The 20,664-nt window shown below is 36.9% G+C and overlaps 1 protein-coding gene across 3 annotated transcripts in view; it reads left to right on the top strand.

Annotated features, from left to right (window-relative positions):
- Nucleotides 1-541: 541 nt before the first annotated feature.
- Nucleotides 542-20,664, top strand: part of CCDC178 (coiled-coil domain containing 178) — a 523,876-nt gene continuing 503,753 nt past the window's right edge. For 2 of the 3 annotated variants that reach the window (XM_025365270.1, XM_025365269.1), the window contains exons 1-2: nucleotides 933-1,001; nucleotides 1,574-1,689. The gene's annotated coding sequence lies outside the window, so the exon portion shown is untranslated. Of the gene's footprint in view, nucleotides 684-932; nucleotides 1,002-1,573; nucleotides 1,690-20,664 lie in introns of those variants that run through there. The other variant, XM_025365268.1, reaches the window with a different exon arrangement.

Here is a 20,664-nt window from a genome sequence, read left to right as displayed (position 1 = left end):
TCATTCTGATCCGGTTTTTTTTTTTTTTAACTGTCTTCAGTTTATAGTCCACTGTTTGTTTTCATTCAAGAAGACGGTGAGAGTAGTGTAAGACACGACTGTCCTTCTCTGAAGCCTATTTCAGTTCACAGTGTACATTCACAGATGAAGAAACAAAATGTAGGTGATACATTTTGTGCCACTGATTTATTTATTAATCTGTCGCCCAGGCTGGAGTGCGGTGGCACGATCCTGGCTCACTGCAGCCTCTAACTACTGGGCTCAAGGGATCCTCCTGCCTCGGCCTCCCAAAGCCCTGGGACAGGACACGCCTGGCACAGGGGTGTGCCACCACACCCGGCCTTCCATTTAGTATTTTGTCAGAAGGATCAATGTTTCAAAAATTTGGTTTTGAAAGAAAGAGACCCTTAGACAAATGGCTTGAATTAGTCATTTTCCCCACTTCCAGACACTAGGAAAAGTTCTCCTTTCCTCCTTAACAGTTCGTTGAGGTTTCTCAGTACTGAAGTCACAACCAAACCATATGGGGTTATCATATGGAGTCCTAGTTGTATCGTCCCAAGTGGCAAGAAAGACAGAGGCCCTGCGGTCCTTCCAAAGGTGGACGGTCTGTGATCCCCTCATGTTCTAACCTCACTGTTGTATGAAAGGGCGTTGACTCGTCTCCACTCCTTCCCTCTCCGGTAAAGAGGGAAAGGAGTCGGGCTGGCAAATCGGTTACAACAGGAAGGGAAAGGCATCGGGAGGAGGCGGAGCGGCGGCGGCCTGGAGCGCTGATCAGGCGCGGAAACGCGGGGAGTCAGGGGCCAAGGGCTCGAGTCAGGGGCCAAGGGCTCGAGGCCGGAGGCCCCGGAGCGGCAGCCGCCCGCTCGCCACGCCTCCGCCGCTGCCCTCGCGGTTGCCTGGATACTGGATAACCGACAGGGGGCCTCGACCGCAGCTCAGCCGGAGGGGTGAGCAGGCGCGGCTCGGGGAGACGCGCGGGGAGACGCGCGGAGCCGGTGAGTCGGGGGCGCTAGCCCCTGGGCCCGGGGAGCTGCCGGGCGGCGCCCACTCCGCCTGGTCGCCCGCCTGCGCGGCTCCTGCGGGAGAACCAAACGCAATTCCCGGCCGCCCCGCGGGAGTTAGAGTCGCCTGGTTCTTCACCCCTTCCGGAGGCGGCGGGGAGTCCTTGCCCCGAGCGTTTGAAAACAATCCCCCAAATCCCCAGTCCCATAATTCCTCAGTCCCCCAGTCCCGCAGTCCCCCCGTTTCCCTGGCCTCCAGTTCACCAATCCCCCAACCCCTGTCCCAAGTCCCCCAGTCCCCAGTCCCTAGTCCCCCAGTCCCCCAGTCCCCCACTCCGCCTGTCCCCCAGGCCCCACGTCCACACTGCCGGGGGAAGGGAAGCAGAGTCTCCCTCCGCTGGCCGCCTAGAGGAACTTCATCTTGTCTGTAACTGCGCCTCTAGCGTCTTATTCCTTTAAAATAATTATTTCGACTTTTATTTTGCTTATAAGGCCGCCTTGTGGTGGCTCATGTATTATTCCTTTGAACTGTTATTGATTTCTTTTCTTGATATTTCATTTTCAAGTGTCTACTCAAGTCAAATACTGAACAGCTTCCTGGCGGAGAGGCTGAGAATTGTATACTTGCTTGCTTTAAAGCATCCCAAATAAGATGATCCACTCCAACACCTCCCTTTTACAGGTGAGAAAAGTGATATTTAGAGCTGATTTATGACTTGACAAAAGTCAGATCCAGCAATCTTCAAACTCAGGAATATAAGAATCTCCCGATTGCCAATTCAAAGCATTTTCTATTATTGTTTTCTTGACATTCATCCACTACTCAATAAGTATTTGTGAATTGACTTGGTAGCTTATTACTCCTATTTATCGTTGGATAATCTGTTGTGTATTGATTGCTCTGGGCATCTTGACCCAAATACAGCATTCTTGACCTCTCCTACCCTCAAAATATTATTCCTTGGTCCTGCTGTAGTAATAGGTTTTAGAACACCACTTACCAAGTTTAAGAACTCAGAGACATGACTAGTTGCAAGACAAGTCCGAGAATCCAGAGGATTTTCAGCTATTTGTGTTCAATTGTTATTTAGACATTCGTACAGAAACTAGTGTATTTCTATCTTGAATATATAATACTTTTCACTTTAATGTTGTAGTTATAAAATTTTATTATAAACTATATCTGGCTAATTTCCAGAACTATCGAAAATATGAGTTTGATTGTTAGTCTACCCACTATCCCTGAATGTGTTGGGATTGCTGCCAGAGCTTTTATCCACAACCCAGACTTCTCTCTCCTGCTGCCACCTCGGATTCAACACAACCTCAGACTCAACTAATTTGTTACCACATCCTCAGAATTTTTCTTCCTGTTCTATATTCCATAGCAGTGAATGGGATAACTGCATATATTCTTCTTTCTTTTGTCTTTAGAATATGGACTTCATTCTCACACTGGCTTATTCCACCAGTCTAGAACCGTTATTTCCAAGAGCACTAGACTTATAAATTCCCAAACTTGTACCTAAAAAGAAAATCTAGAAACACTCGATGGATTCTTCTTGCCCTCAGTTGGTTCAATTTGTCTGTCCCAAGAGCATTTAAGTTGGGGATAGGATTACTACAATTGGCAGCAATGTCAGACTATGTGGATGGGGTGGGAAAACAATTTCGCAAAAAAAGGAGCCCTCTAGGAAAGAGAATTGCTGGGGAAAAATCCATATTTGTCTACTCAGAGTTTATCTAGGCTTATGGGACTGAAGATCAATGAGAATATTGGCTGCTAAAATGCTAGACTGTGGAATACAGACAAAATGGAAAGGAAGATGATGTATGGTGAATGAGCAGGGAAAAGCAGAAAGATTAAGCACTGGAATATTTAAAGTAGTTGAAGAATTTGTATTGAGGAAATGATACAGGGAGATAATTGGATTGATTATTTTATAAGCATCTGGGTTATATACCTGGTGGAAAATTAGAACATCTACAAGCAGATGGTTGCATGTGTGTGAGCTCTAATGGCCATGGTAACTTCTGCACAATGACACTAATTATGTGTGTGTGTTTGCCGTGTGTGTGTGTATGTGTGGTGTGTATGCTGTATATGGCATTTTAAAATCGATGTTGAACTTTTAACTTCATTTATAATGCTGCTGAAATAGAAGAAGACCACTCACATTAGAAGAAGCAGAGGCTGTCTATTCAGATCTTGCTATAGGAAGGGAGTCAGCCACTATCACTTGCACTGGACAGAGACTCAAAGGCAGACAGGGGAGTGGGAAAGCTATAAAGCTTCAGGTATGTTTTGATTGGAGGTTATTGACATGGTGATGCTGAAGGAGGGCTAACTAGAAGCAGGATATTTTATATGACTGGTCTGAGGATCTTATTTGGCTTTCTCTGCTTGGTCTTGAATTGGAACCAGGAGCAATAATTAGGAAAGCTGGCAGTCATCAACAAAGTCCTGACTGTTCCAGGCTGATCAGTGTGGAAGTTATGGTTTGGCTTTCTGGACTGGTTGGTGCAGATGTGTGGATTAGAGTTTTATTTTCATATGTGGTCTGGCCATAGTCCCTTTATATAGTCAGTCAATGTTCATAAAAATTCAGTTAGGTAAATTTAAACTTACCTTTGTATTAGAAAACTGATATTTGCACGCATTGTATTTATGGACATGTAATTTGTTAATGAACCCTAGTTCACTGAATTTAAATTATTACCATGTATTAATGGACCTGTTTGTATTTTTTCTAGTCTTTGTCTTCTGTTACTTTCTGGAAACTTGACTTCAGGTTGAAACTCCTTTCTCTTGTTTTCTATGATCCCATTCATTTTTTTTTCCCTTCAATTTCTCTAGAAATTGTTAATGTTAATTATTCTTGACTTTAATGTCTAAATTCCTTTTCTTCATTGCTGTTGTTATTGTATGCTGGTGACTGGACTAAATATTCTATACACATTATCTTATTTTAGCCCTCACAATCACACTGTGAAATATTATTGTCACCATTTTCCACAGCAAAGACTGAAGTTCAAATACATTCACTACCCTTCCCAAGGTCAGATAGCCAGCCAATAACGGGGCCCGTGAGGAACTGAATTCTACATCTAACTGATTGAAAAAAGATGCTCTTTGGCATTTGATTAAACTACTTTAATCATGATATGTCTATTTTGTGTTAGTTTATATCTATGAACATTACCATCTGGCCTCACTTTCTGGGTACTTACTGAATGTGTGTGTGAACAGAGATAATTAGAAGATCTTTCATGTGAACCGAAGGGATTCAGCCTGCCCTTAGATGCTGGAAAACCTTTGGATGTAACCACAAACCAATGAACTGGATGAGATACCTGGGCATGTTAAATAGAAAAGCAAAGGTGGAGGGGCGACAATATGGTTGAATAGACAGTAAAAGAGCACAGCCAACAAGTTATAGTTTGCATGGGAATTAGTTATTTGAGCATCCCTGTACTGATGGTAAGTTGTTTAATGGACAAACTAGACAATTATTTTTGTTTCTTTAAAATTTTTCTTTGTGTAAATGAGACTTTATTATTTAAATTTATCTTCCTTGAGGTTAAAAACTATCCTCATAAATTGTAACTGTTGAGTCTAAAAATTACACTTGTGACAAATTCTTTGAGAGGCTGCAAAAGCTGAGCATTTTTGCTAGAGAAGTTATATGAGTCAGAGGTAATTACACTTTAATCACCTTAAGTGTTCCATTGCTTAGGAAACTCCATTTGCTCGGTTTGTACTCCCAGAACAACTTTATTACAGGCAAAGGATATAGCATAACACAGAAACAACACAAGAAAAATGTGCATGAAAAAGGACCTAGAGTTCCCAGGCACAGGTTTCTTTGTTCTCCCACCTCTGGGTCACACGGGTGCTCTTAGCCTCTACCAGACTGTAACCACTACTGGTGTGCATGTGAAGCACTTCTGTAGCAGGAGACCCAAATCTCACAGTGGAGATCTCGTATAATAAGCTTTTCATGTAGACATATTCTAGCTATGTTACCAGCCTTTACTTTGAATGTCTTCCTCCCCCAGACTCCACTGAAATTAGGTGCAATTACAAATTCAATTATTATTACCAAACAGTGCTAGCAGACTGATACATCTTGCTCTGAAACAATTCATGGATCCATGGTTACAAAACATCATTTATCTTTAGTTAATACATTTTACAGCATTGGCCAAGGGTCAGTAGCTCTGGAAATAAACTGCAATCAATCCAAACCAGCTAAGATGAACCTATTATATGCATAGATTATGGATGCAGCAATAAATGCTCAATTCTTTTCCACATTAAAACCAGTAAACAAATAGCATCCTCTTTTGCATCTACATCTCACTTCATGTCTAGCTCTTTCCAGCTCATATCTGCTCAAGTCCTAGAAAAAGTGGTCTATGCATGTCTTTCATCATCCTCATTCTTTCTGTCCTGGACATCTTGTTACCTAAACTCTGCTCCTATCACTTATGGGAAATGTGTGTGTTAAGGTCATTCATGACCTTCTGCTAGATGAAATGGACCTGTTTGTATTTTTTCTAGTCTTTGTCTTCTGTTACTTTTTGGAAATTTGACTCCAGGTTGAAACTCCTTTCTCTTGTTTTCTATAATCCCATTCATTTTTTTCCTTCAATTTCTTTAGAAATTGTTAATGTTAACTATTCTTGACTTTAATGTCTAAATTCCTTTTCTTCATTGCTGTTGTTATATGATCTGATCCAACTATAGTTCTATAATAATAATTCCCAAAACTCTGTTTCCAGTCTAAAACCTTCTCATGAGTATTGGACACACGTACCCCATCGTCATTAAAAAGCACCCATAAGTGAAGTTTCAGTAGTCCTCTCTCCTCTATCAACCCAGTTTTCCTCACATAGATCTGATTTCAGATAATGGCAGTGCAGGCTATTCAGTCTTTCATGCCAGAGGTACGGGAGTCATTCTAGATCCCTCTTTTTCAGTTACTGCACTTAATTTATCATCACATCACACTGTTTCTGTCTCTTAAATAGCATTTGACTCTTATTTCCTCCTTTCCATTTCTACTTCGTGTAGCTTATTATAGTATTATATAATAAATATTATTATTATTATAAATAATGTTTACTAAGATCACTTCAGTAGTCTTCTTGGTCATTCTTTGCCTCTAATCATGGTCTTCTCCAATAAGCCCTGCATCGCATAGCACTTGGCTCTCTCTCTCTGTGTTGTTACTGTTGACTGATATATTCCTACAAAAGATTTGAAGTAGTTAGAAAAGGGTCTCATTTATTCTGGCACCATCAGTGCCAAGCATATAATATATATCTTGAATACGTTTTTTGAATGAATAAATTAACATACACTTTAGAAAAATATGCAATGAGGATATGGTGCTTACATGCTCTAAAACAACATTGACCAAAAGACTTTTCTGCAATCATAGAGCTGTGCTATGATGCAGTAGCCTATAGCTACATGTGTCTATTGAGTACTTGAAGGTGACTAATGTAGCCAAGGAACTGTATTTTTAATTTAAAATTGAACATGGCTAGTGGCTATGATAGAGAACAGCATAGCTTTAAGAAAATAGGCCCCAAAATTGCTCTTTTTAAAAAATATAATTAACTCTTAAGTGGAATAAACTAAAACTGTTTTTTTTTTCTGCTCCAATAATTATGACCACTTTAAACTAAAATTCTGCAGATGGTCTGTCATTCCTAGTTCAATAATTCTGTTCAAGAAATATTTTTGAGCACATAATATTTGCCAGGTACTGTGGATTCAAAGAAAAACAAAATAACAATTTCCGCATTTGAAGATGTAGCAGGAAAATGTCACCTGTTAATGGAATTTGATTTCTGAAATATTGAAAATTAGCGGAAAATTTCAAAATTGATGAAGACACTGGGAAAGAACATTTTAAATATTTTTCCCTCTTCCTCCTCCTACATCTAGATTCTGAAGTAGCAGATGAGAGTTAGAAGTGTCAAAATGAATCTTATGATGATGGGAATCATTTCAGATCCCCATGTGAAATATACATCCCTCCTGAAGCACAGTAAGGATGAACTTTTGCTTGTTTCTTTGACCTAGATAGTTTTAATTATCTCCTTTACTTTCTACCTTCCATTTTGTGTCTTCCTGATACCTCAGTTGCTTTCAGATTTATTAATTTCTCTGAAACAATGTTGCAGACAGCCCAATGTCACAACCTCTGGCTCTAGACAGTTCCATCAAACTGTGTCATTTCTGGGGACTGACTGTGGTGTGATAGCAAATTTTACATCAGTATGACAGCATTTATAGCCAAGCTAATTTAGATTACTTAGCAAATATTATGCCATGAAATCATGTATAAAATGATATCAGTAGGGTCCAAATATATAGTATAAAATGTATTTCTTTACCCACTAATTTGAACATGTCCTTAGGAAACTGCTGTACGAAGTTGTTGGCGTAATTTCTTTGTAATAAATTCCCAATGCTGCTTATGACTTTTGATTTTCTTATTCTCCAGATGGCTACACATTTGCACTCTCATTTGTCTGTTATTTCACTAAGCACAGATTTCTTACTGGGTGCTATTATTTATTTATATTTATTTATATCTTTGGTTTGTTTTGCAGCAACAAAAACTGTTTCTCTTAACGAAGAATTTAAGAACAATAGGAAATTAGTGGAAAGCTTAGTTTTCCAGCTTGATTTAATACTTCTCAAAAGCTATACTGTCGGATGAATTTTGATTTCTTTACTGAATACTAACAAATTTCTAGAAAAATATTAAATATTGCTTGTATTGAGATCTTTGCTTAGTCATAGTGACTTAAAAGAAGCCAAACATTTATACTTAAACATATTTCAATAATAGAATTACTGATGAAAGCATTACTTTCTTTTTCCCTCGTGGCATAATGATAAACTCAGAGTGATATCCATTTTGATTTTCTTTGTGAAACGTATAAGAAAGTATCTTTCCACACACACACACACACACACACACACACAGAATATCTGCTATTGAATTATTGGTCAGTCATGGAGTGGGAAGCTATTAAGGCACTTTACTGTTTAAAATGAAACATAATAGGAAACCTTAGCATTTTATTACATTTTCTCAACTAACAGCTTAAAGCTATATTTATGGATAAATAAAACCACATTGTCAAATTTCACCCTATTCATCTTTATTTTCTTATTCATTTTAGTCTCATATTTTCCTTCCCTATAGATGGCTTACTGGCCTCTGGTAAAGATCATAAGTGGAGGAACATTGAGTGACTAGTGGTGATGGGTTGGGGGCAGGGAAGCAGTGCATTACCTGTGTTCAATCTAGTGTTTGAAGGCCTCTAGTAGGAAAAGAAAACTCATGACCTTTTGACAAGATCATATTTAAGGGAGACTTAGTCTTTCCATTTTTATTAAATTTTAATTTGGTAGCTCATATGAACTAGAATTTTTTTATTTAGCAACATATGCTTTGTATTAATTCAGTAGTTTGCATTTTGAGGAAGACAATTTAGGGAATCTGGATGAATAAAAATTGGATATACTCTGGAGATGCCATGCCAATGCATAGATATCCTTTTGCAGAAGCAGAAAAATCAGCCCTAGGTAACAATTCTCAATAGAATTTTAGATGTATCCTTTGTGGGAAAACTCGATATGCCCTTCACGTTATCCAAACTTTAAAGCCTACAAGGTTTATAAAAATTACTAGTAGAATGGAGTGTTATGCTTTAGAAGAATAAACAGAACTTGGTGAGTGTTAAAATTTCTAAACTAATGTTAACAGACACTGAGTAATTTCTTTGTTATTCAAACATAACCTCAGAATAGTTGATAATATCAGTCTCTCTTACAAAGGCAATAATTAAGCCTCTAAAAGATCATATTTCATATGCCTTAATACCACATTAATCAATGTAACTGTGTTCTCAATATTTAGTTCCTTAAGAGACGGTAGATTTGAAGAAGTTCAAGGCAGCTGTTTCTTGATACCTTTAAAAAAAGTAATTAAATTTATGGACAAAGCCATGCAATTAAAAAAATATTTCTGACATTTATCTTACAGAGCATCATAAATAATCCATAGGTAGAAACGGCATGAAGATAATGTTTCCCTTATTGGGAGGTTCAGTCCTTCTTTAGATAAGTTACTGGATGTGTTTCTCAAGGAGATGTGTTTCTTTGCTACTGAGAGGGACCTGGAGTGTGTAAAATCAGAAGGAAGAGCATCACAGGGTATTGGTATGTGCATCAAGGAGTATTCAATTTGTGTGTGTTTGTGTGTGTGTGTGTGTGTGTGTGTGTTTATAGAGAGGGCATGGGAGATTTATATTAAAACTTGGGTTGGAGAAATCTATTACTACCATCTTTAAGCAAAACTTACAGTTTGCTTAGAAAAACTCTGCTAAAAAAGTTTAGGCTCTACTAATATACTTTTGCTGGTATAGAAAGCATGAATCATAGCCCAGAAACTGAGTGTGTAAAGAACACCACACTTAAGATTTTTCTCTAAGTCAACTAAATTCCAATTCTATGGTGCCTTTCTACTAGTTTAGCAGCAAATTTACCCTCAGTCAATCTTGATATCACTTGTATCCCCCTTCCCATACCCAACCAAACCCTCCTGCCACGTGTCATCTCTTCCACTGAGAGTACCAGCCTTTTGATGGATCTTATAGATCACTGCTGACTTGATGTGGCCCCCAGGCCCATAAGAAGCTGAGTGCAGTTGGCAGCTCTCATGCCTGTGATGCAGCCTGCAGTGCACCCAGCAGTCATCTCTCCAAAATCTGGTCACCTCCTTTGCTGCTACCACAGCCTTGTTGGGCTCACAGACCTCTTCCGTCACCACTGGGGAATACTTCTACACACCTCACTGATCCTACGTTCCTCTCCAGGATATCCCATGAGTTAAGATCAAAGAGATTTCAGACTGCTTCTGCTTTTCTCCAGGCCAAAAACCTTTAGACAAAAAACTACAAAGTCTTGTTATGATATAAAAATGGGAGTAGATGAGCTGGGGTGGGGGGGCTGAATAGAGAGAACAGATGCAATTAATAATTCAATATCTTCAGCTGATAAAATAATGTTTTAACAAATATGGTGCTATTTGGGGTAAAGGAGGGTGTGGTTTGATTACCTGGGAACCTACCGTCCTTTATTATCGAGTGGCTCCTAGTAGGAGTATTTATATCACTGGCAGTAACAAGATTAGTTTAAAGTTGTATATGAAAATTTGTGTTATAATAGCTATGTATTTATTTTCATATCTACCAGAAAATATATCATCCTAATGTGAATTGGTGTAAATTGACTTAAATAACACCACAAACAGTAAGTGAAAATAACGAAAAATATGATGGTGGCATCCAAATAACCAGATGTGAATAGCCAGTATGACCTGTGAAAAATCACGTTATTGAATTTTTAAAAAATTGTTATGTTTATAATTGAGAATGCCTATAATTCAGATGTTCTGAGGAAGACGTGAAGACTCTTAGTACGCAGGAAGTTTTCTTGGCTTTCAACACAGAAAATGTCCCAAATAATATAAATGGTTAGTTTTCCATGCTCTACTACTCCATTGTTAAAAGTAAAATCATTTGTATTTCACTTATGTAGACGTCATTCTTTTGGTTTTGAGGACAGTGAATCATCACTTGAGCCATTTCCATTATTATTGCTCATGTTCATTTTTAAGCAATTGTGATTTTAAGCTACTGATTAATATCTTGATTAGTTAACAAACTTAATAGTGCAGCCCTCTATTATAACAGGTTAGACTATGTTTTGCAAAAGTCCAGCATCACCGTGGTTTAACAAAACAAAGATCTCTTCTTTGATGATGTTAGTGATGTGGATAAGGCAGCTTTCCTTGATAGGGTCCTCTTCAAGGAGTGGTCTAGGGATCCGGCTTCTTTCACTGCAGCTCTGCCATCTGGAACACATGGCTTCTAAGGTTCCATGGAAAGGAAGAGGGCTGGAGAGGCAAATGGAATGATTTTAAGGTCAAGATCTACTCTACATTTCATTGGCCAGAATCCAGTTATGGTCCTGAAACTGTCTTCAAGAGAGGTCAGCAAATGTAGTTTTCCTATTTCTGAGAAAGAGGAAATTGTGCAATGAACCCATATTATTACTTCTACCACAATCCCAAAATATAATCCAGAGTAGTTAAGATATAAAAGACTATTTCATCAAAAGTGTTTCATTGTGCATTTCATATTATATTTACTGCTAATGAACAGTTACACATTGACAAAAAATAATGTTTAATAATGAACAAAGCTCCAAATAGTTTTATTATATTTAGGTTTAGAGGCTATCAGAGGCTTACTCTTATTTTACTCAAGTAAAGCTGTTGTGGCAATTTTTTGATTTTAGAACAACAAGAGGCTATTTTTTTGTAGATAATTCTCTGTAGGTACAGATGTATCTGAAGTGATTAATATAAATACAGTTTCTGAACCAATATCGCCTAGCTTTGCTTTTATCATGTCACATAATTATCTAAATACATACTAAACTTGTGTTGAAAACAAATTTTCCATTTTAGATGGAAGAGAAAATAATTTTACAACATGAAAGTATTGATCATTTTACACAAAATGGCTGGAACATAGCATATATAATCTACCTTTAACAGTAATGCTATCTCAAGTTTAAGCTTACTTTTGTTAAAAAATAGCTTCTTTCTTTGTTTCCTTGGGTTGCAGATACTCTATATTCTCTAGTTGCAATGACCATTGAAGATAAGTGATTTACAACATGGTTACCTGAATTTACAAAAATTGCTAGATAAAAGTGATTTTTCTTTACATTTGTTATTTCATTAAGGAAGTTTCCCTGAATTAAAAGAGGTTCTTTTTATTTCATGCTTTCCTTTCTCAAAGTGGAATGTGTAATATTTATATCATATATTATTTTTTCTCCCTTATAGGATTTAATATACACAGTCACAACATAAATGTTATTACTTTTTATGCCACTCTTTTGCAGTTTGCATGTCTCTACTACATTTTGCTATGTGATAATTTGATTCTTCTATTACGTTATTATAACTTCTGCAAAAATGGTTTCATCTTGTTATTGTTTACTGAAGACTGACTTTTGTCCCTATATTAACTTTCTCTCTTTCTCCCTCCCCCACCCTTCTTACCCCGCCCCCCCACTGCCCACCCCACTTCTTCTCTCCTTCTTTCACTCTCTCCCTCTCTTTCTCTCTCAGTTTTTGTAGGGGTTGCCAGTTCCAAGTCGTTAGTTCATCTTTTCTGTTTGGATATTTGATTTTTAATTACTGATTTTTCTAACTACTTATATATTAGTCCAGAAAGTCTTTGTTATCCACATTTGCAGTATCTTTTCTTGACTTGAGTGATAATGCTGAGAAGCTTTATATTTTTATGAAGTCATAGCTCTAAAACATTTTGTGGTTTTGGTGTTATGCTCAAGAATCTGATCTTTTATAAAAACATATTTCTCTTGTTGTTCATTTTGTTTTATCCTTTAAAACTTTTAATCTATTTGACTTTGAGCCTAATTCTATGGTCTCAAGCACAGACTTCGTAACTCTTTCTCCTGATTCCGTTCAACCAGGCTTACAATTTAAAGCTTGAGTGAAAAATACTGCACACGTTCTTCTCATTTAAAAGCATTACTGCACCCAATTGCACATTAAAGGGCCCTGAGAACTCTTTTTTTTACTTTTTTTCCACCCTAGGAACACGTTATATTACCCTCACTCCATCCACCCCCTAATTCTTTTTGTTTTTTCTTTTTCTTTTTTTTTTTTTTTTTTTTTGAGGCGGAGTCTTGCTCTGTTGCCAGGCTGGAGTGCAAGTTGGCGATCTCAGTTCACTGCAACCTCCACCTCCCAGGTTCAAGCGATTCTCCTGCCTCAGCCTCCTGAGTAGCTGGGATTACAGGCATGTGCCACCACGCCTGGCTAATTTTGGTATTTTTAGTAGAGATGGGGTTTCACCATGTTGGCCAGCATGGTCTCGATCTCTTGACTTTGTGATCTGCCTGCCTCAGCCTCCCAGGATGCTGGGATTACATGGTGACACACTCCTGGGCTAAATCCGACTCTGCACTGCCCGGGGATAGCACCTGGTAAATGGTTTAACCTCTCAGTGCTTTAGGGTCTTCTCTACAAAATAGGGCCAGTAGGCTGCTGAGGAGTAAATGAATACCTGGTATGTTTTAAGTGTAAGCTATCATTTTTGTTTTTCTTGGGTTAAGACTTTTCTAGATATTTTATGTGTTAGTAATTTCTCCAAATAAATAAAAACTTCTGGAGGAATTGTCTCATTATTTTCTTATATACCTCCATATGTCTATCAAACATGTGCAGAAGTGTTCAATAAATAGTTATTGACATTCTTAAAAAATAGAATTGAAAGAAATTTCTTCAGGAACAAAAGCTATGTCATAATAAAACAGGCATAGTACTTTCTGATTCACAAAACAGTTTTTTCATAAGCATTTTGAAGCTTCAAATTTATCAAAATTTGTTATTTTACATTTGAGACAAAAAGTACTTATTCAATATAAACGATGTAAGTACTTTATATTTTGTCAGAAAATGTAAATGCTTGTAGGATATTCACTGCAAAATTGTTTGATGTAACTCAGAGGTGAAATAATAACACATGATACATGATATTGACCTAGGAAATAATTTAACATCGTGAAAGCTGATTTGAATTGCCTGTCACTCTTTAAGTCTCAAGTAATTACCAGAAGGTGAAAAGCTCATCTCTTTACTCAGACAAATTCTGAATACTGTATGAGATATCTTTGTGGATATATGGGTAGAAACTGACTCTGTGAGTTCTAATTTGATTTATGTGAGAAAAATGATATTTAATCTTTCCAAAGATGTGCTTGGCTTTAGCAACACCATGAGATGTAATATTTAAAGCATCTTAACTCTAATCTATTGGATGTAATACAAACAATATAAAGTCAATAGAACTTTATCAAAGAAAGAGAGGAGAGATTAGGAATCATAGTTATAGAGTTTAAAGATTTATAAAATAAAGTATTGTAACTGTGTATAGGAAAGATGTGGAACAATTATCTTTTCATGATTTTTTACTATTTTGTAATATCTTCGCAATGTTACAAAAAATCTAGTCTATTATTGTATAATAAAAAAGATGGTAAAGAAGATATTTTTGTAAAAGCAATTCTTGAGGCATGATTTATTCTTGTCTCCTATTAAGTTACTATATATTTTCTAAAATAAGATTTTTACATTTTGGAACTTAAAATAACAGTCAATATTTGACAAGTACATTTTTGGTATTTCTGTCTGCTTTTATTGTTTTTGCTTTATTTGCAAATCGTTTGTCTTCATTGTTCCTTGAAATAACTTCCAAAATAATTGTTAAGAATGAATCATAGTGATTGCATCTTGAAAACTCGAATATTTTCCCTAGAATCTGTAATTAGAATATTGACCTATAGTTTATTATAAAAAGTGAATCTTTTCTATGTTTAAGGCAGGATTATGCTCCTTCACATTAGGAACAAATATTAAGTCTGGAAACTCTTTAAAATACATGTAAATGTTAATTATTTTACTTTATTTTATTAACAATAACTCAAACTTGGATTTTCAAGATCACATTTCTCAGAAATTTTCCCATTGTTGACAATCCTCATTTTATTATAATACAATTAAATAATTTTATATTCTGTTGGGCTTTCATTATAAAAAATAAAACAGACAAAGCCCTTGCCATTTCAGATCTCTTAATTCAGTGGGAAAAGTAACACACACATACACAATTATTCGAGACTATAAGTGCAATATGATACTGAATTGATAAGAAAGTACAAGGAAAGAAGAAAGCAAATATGTTTTATAGTGAGAAGTAAAAGGAAACTTTATATTAGTTAGAGACCTAAGGAAAGGAAGAGTAAAGAGGCTTTGCAAAGGAATGGCTTCATGGAAGCAGATGGCTTGTCTTGATGACTGGTGTGGTTAGAATATAGAATGTAAAATAGAGAGGCAAGAGATGGCAGGAATGTATGATTTAATATTTTTATTGTCTCATGGGCATGCAACTTCTATGCCCTGTGAAAAATTCCTTGCTATTACCAAAAAAGGTGTGTCTGGTCAAATTGATGGATTCCTTGAGGGTGCAAATTGCCTTATTCATCTATTCATCTTTGTTTCCTAAATAAGTCACAGTGACATAAACATAAAACTACAAGCTAATGTTACTAAAGGAAACAATGGGTGGCTGAAATGAAATAAATCAAGCATTGTAGAATATTAAAGTGGATCTTAGAGAATAATTCAGTTAAGTCTCTTAGACATTTCTTTAATCTTTTCAATATCATACTTAATAAATGATTTTGTAGCTTCTCCTTTATGACTTCTAGTGATAGAATCTTTGTTACCTCATAATATAGCTTTGTTTTCTGTTGAAAAACTCTGCTTATCAGGAACATCCCATCTCCAGGTGTTTACAGAGATGCGGAAAAAAAGAAAAAAGAAAAAATGTATCAGGAACATCTCTACATGATATCCAAAATATTTTTCAGCTGGGTGTAGAACCACCACCTGTTAGTATGACTGCTATTTTTGGAAGAGAGCCTCTAGAAATGTCGACTTAGACTTGCTTCTCTCTCCTCTCCTCGGCCCCATCAGCCCCAGTATCATCATGAGGGCAGCCATGTTAGGAGACAGCATCCTCACCCTGGCCATGAATGTAGCCAGGGCCAGAGAACAGACTCAAGCAGTACAGTACAAGTATCCTGACTTCCCAGCAATGATTGAGTGGATCAGATACGACACCTGATCTAAGTAAGGCTAATTAAAATCCTCTGGAGATAATTGGAATCAAGTGTAAGAAAGAGTCAGCTTTCTCTCTGGTGACTGAAGCTTTATATTATAAAACTCAGGAGGTTTCAGCAGCTAAGATTTCTGAAACACGGAGAAGTCAAACCGCAGAAAGAAAATTGAAATGACTATAAAAAGGGAAATCTGAGGCCACGGCAGGGAGAATGCTGACAGCATGTGAGTCCCTGTAATTCTGCTTTTCTTATGGATGGACTGCTGAAATTTCCCAGTATCTTTTCCATAAATGCTGTGTTTCAGGTTACAGGTTTTTTAAAAAATTATTTTTGTTTTTAAATTAATTGAGGACAGCCAATATAATTGGCAACCTGATTTAGACATTTTAAACTGTTAGTCTCAGTAGTGGTTGGTCATTCTTCTGTTTCTGTTAATATTGAAATTCCTGTTTTCAGACCTTGGTTGAGATTCTGTCTCTGTTTCCTGTTTGCTGCCTTGCTCGGTTGTTTGTGTATTCTGTGGTCTTATGTGTTATGTTTAACCTTGCGTAGGGGTTTAGAAGCTGTATGGATAAAATATTGGACACTTTAATTTTTTACTTTCAGTTCCAGAATACATGTACAGAACGTACAGATTTGTTACATACGTATACATGGTGGTTTGCTGCCCCTATCAACCAGTCGTCTAGGTTTTAAGCCCTGTTGACACAATTTTTATTTAAACTATGTGTTAGGTCCACGACTATGCCAAATGTCATGCCTGGGGTCAGGTTCGAGCCCATGCTGAGGGTTAAGGGGAGTGAGTGGATGGGCAGATAGCTGAAAGAACACTTGAGGGGCTGTAGGCAGGTGAAATGCAGTTTAATTCAGCAGCTCTCTCATCAGTAGCTCTCTTGCACTAGCTCTCTCATTAGCAGCTTTCTCACACTGTCTTTATCTGAGTTGTCTGCTCCAGCTCTGTGGCTCCTGCCACCCCCATGCCTGCACGTCAGCCTCTGCCTTGCCTTTAGGGTCAGCAGCTTAACTCTTTCTCTCTCTGGGCCGTGCCATGGCTCCCTTGTGTCTGTATGCAAGACAGACAGTTGTGGTTCTGTCTCTCTCTCTTTCTGTGGGTGCCAGCGCCACCTCAAGTCCTATGCACAGCATCAGAAGAGTAGTTACACCTTCTACAGACAATAGTGACTTAGAACCAAGTATGAACTTACACAAATAGTTTATATAACAAGTGGAGGTGTGCGCCTGTACACCAATCCCACTGAGTCACGCAGGCCTGGATGTCTGCCTTGGCCTATTCCTTGACTAAAGCACATCCACGTACCTTACACATTGACATTAAGTGAGTTCAAAATTTCAATTATATTATAGGTGTAAAGCTGGAAAAAAGCAAGTAATTATTTTTCAAATATTCTATAGATTAGGAAGTATTTTCCATTGTTAAACCATTTTTATCTTCTTTACAAAAGACATGTAGACTTCTAACTAATTCTGGGCATGTTTGGATAAAGTGAATCAGCTAAGCTATAGATAAATCCAGTAAAAGTTAACAAGTGAATATGATTTTTATAATTACTGGAAGAATACCAATATATTTGCACTGTTTCCTGGAAAAAATAAAGGAGGGAATAATGGCTACTGAAATTATTTAAGATGAACTAAACTTTCTCAATATTTTCAGGAGAATATGAAAGAACAGGAAAGTAGTGTATTATTAATTGCATAGCTATATCAAAGCTATTAAAATAACGTAGATAAAAAGAAACAATATGACAAAGATAAAATCTATAAATACAGATAAGTATTAGGTTTTACAAGAGTAGGTGGCACTTACATCATTGACTTTAAGGCTTTAATTTTTATGGGTGTTTGGAATGAGTTTTCTAAGTTGTCTAGTTGCTAACTTTAGTTATTATTTGTGGATTTGAGCAATGGATGATCCAAACTGATGCTTTTTTTTCCATTAAAAAATCAACATTTTGTCAAAGAAAAAACATGGAATAAAGTGGGAGAAGATCTTCATAATGCAAAGAATTAACAAAGTACTTTATCTAGAACTCTTGAAGGTAAAACACACATACACACCCCAACATGTGTTTCCCCACATGCTTACCCTAGAGATATTCTAGTGCTATACACAAAGAAAAGTGTACAAGAATCCTTAAAACAAAATTGGTTATAATAGGGAAAATATTTAAAAACAATGGAAATGTTCATCAATAGGATAATAGATAGACTAATACAATAAAATTCTATACAGCAGTGAAATAATACTATATAGCTGTGTGTGGCAACATGAATACACCTAAAAACGTGCACTGAATAGGAAAATATTATGTAGAATTTTTTTTACAGTATACTATTATTCAGATAGTATTAAAGCTAACTCTACACAGTATTTTGTTTGGAGGACATACATGTGGTAAAAATATACAAATCATTGGATTATGATTTTGATGGCTGTAATTTCTGATGAGGCAAGAAAGGAAATGTGACCACTGAGGACTAAATAGGAATTTAAATTGTATTATTAACTATTTTTTTAGGCTGGGTTATAGGGTACAACATTATTTTTATACTGTTTTGCAATTTTTCACTATAAATAAAACAAGACAATTACCAATACAATTGTGAGAGAAAATGGGTAAAGTGAAGTTTTCTGACCAGAATGATAGATCAGAATTTTTGCTTTAGCTATGAAGAAACAAACAAAATTAGAGGAATATAGTGACTTGCTGCGATGCTAGCATAAGAATGGTGAAACAAAAGGATGTATATATGTCATATACTCTTGAAATGTGGAAACAAGTAAATATTTGAGTAAAAACTGGATAACAGAACCAATGCTAGAAAGCTTTACTAGAAAGAGGGAAAAGTGAAGTTCCAGGCAAATCTGTAGGATTATAAACAGATTGCAGGTATTTCATTCATTCATGTGTTTTTTCATCATGCTTCCTTTCATTTTCAACCAGACTTTATGGATGTGCCAGGCATTGTATACATTTGTGCTGTCCAATATGGTAGCCGATAGCCACATGTAGCTATTTAAAGTAATTAAAATAAAATACAATTAAAAGTCAGTTCTTTGGTTGCTTTAGCCAAGCGTATTGATATTCAAGGGATCAGAAGTGATATCAGGTGATACTGTGGCTAGTGCTTACCATTTTGAACAGTACAGATTTAGAACATTTTCATCATGAAAGTTCTATTGGATGGTGCTGCTGAAGATGCTAAGATTAGAGAAGTGAATAACATAGATTGTATATTCTAATGAAAAAAAAGAGAGAGTAAAGGAAAAGATCGTAAAAGTGTAATGTAATGTTACTATGTCGCTCAAGCCTGTAATCCCAGCACTTTGGGAGGCCGAGACAGGCGGATCACGAGGTCAGGAGATCGAGACCATCCTGGCTAACATGGTGAAACCCTGTCTCTACTAAAACTACAAAAAACTAGCCGGGCGCGGTGGCGGGCGCCTGTAGTCCCAGCTACTTGGGAGGCTGAGGCAGGAGAATGGCGCAAACCCGGGAGGCGGAGCTTGCAGTGAGCTGAGATCCGGCCACTGCACTCCAGCCCGGGCTACAGAGCAAGACTCCGTCTCAAAAAAAAAAAAAAAAAAAAAATGTTACTGTGTCATTAGAAGAAAATGGAATAATTGGCCAGAGAGGAAAGGAAAATAGGTAAAGACAATCAGACTGTAAATACGAATGAAATGGTTTCCTTAGATCATAACAATGGGAAAAAATGCATTTCTATTTATTGTAATGGGGTAGAAAAGAAAAGAATGTGTGGCTTCATGCATACCAAGAGAAACAATTATTCTAAGAAAAGGGCACAAAAGAGATTTCTAGTAAGATAAGAATTTTAAAATGGTAATTGAAGTAGTAATTCAAGAGGATGTATGAGCTCCCTAGCACAAACAGAAGAATAAGAAACCAGTAGAGGAAGACCCCTGCATTGCCAAAGCAGAGGCATGTAAGGAAGGCCACAGATGTCTTTGCTTTGTGGGTTTTGGGATATGAATTCAAATCTAAGTCTGATTCCTTCTGTTTCTTCTCTGAAATAGGAGGTGATATATTTCAAAAGAGAGAAGTTGGCAATAGAGAGTTTAAGAAGATATGTTTTGAAACAATTGATGTGTAAACTTTTTAGACAAAATAGTACCTTTCCTTTTCTACCAGTCCATTTTTTATGACTCTATTCATTCTCATAACCCTGTTTCTAGAACCACCAAATTATCTATTCATTGTTTTCTGACTGAGTGTAACCCATTCCAGCATTGATTATCTAACCCAGCTCAGCCATTACATCTGGAATTCTCTCATCTGCTCTTCCAGTGACCTTATGTTCTGCCAAATGATACAGCTCTTATCCTGTTTTTCATGAATCTTTCTCTGGTTGTGGTATATTCATAAATGTTTAACAACTAGCTCTCAAGACAAAAACAAAAACAAATCTTGATTTGTAGCATTTGCTGATTTCCATGTTGTAAATCTATTCACCGTGGTTCATTTTGAGCTACCACCATAACCACAACTGACGCAAAATTCATAAAACTTTAACAATCAGCTTCCTGGCAAGAACTGCGGAAAAGCTAAGGTTTTACCCTGGCAAGTTAACAAGCCAGGCTACTGCCACATTGATGAAAACAGCCTGAGGGTTGCAGGAAGGAAAGCTGGGGCCAGGAGGATGGAATGCTTTGCAGCAATATCAGCTGAAATGCAATAGATCTTTTTGTTGTTGTTGTTGTTGTTAGTTTATACTTTTGTACTAGAACTGGTTCTAGAATTAATAATTACCTATCATTACTTTATCTCAGTCACTGTAAGCACATTCTGCTATAGGACC

The sequence above is a fragment of the Theropithecus gelada genome, chromosome 18 (genome assembly GCF_003255815.1).
Source record: "Theropithecus gelada isolate Dixy chromosome 18, Tgel_1.0, whole genome shotgun sequence".
Classification (NCBI taxonomy): Eukaryota; Metazoa; Chordata; class Mammalia; order Primates; family Cercopithecidae; genus Theropithecus; species Theropithecus gelada.
Note: the sequence above shows the minus strand (reverse complement) of the source record. Positions and strands in the feature narration are given on the sequence as shown.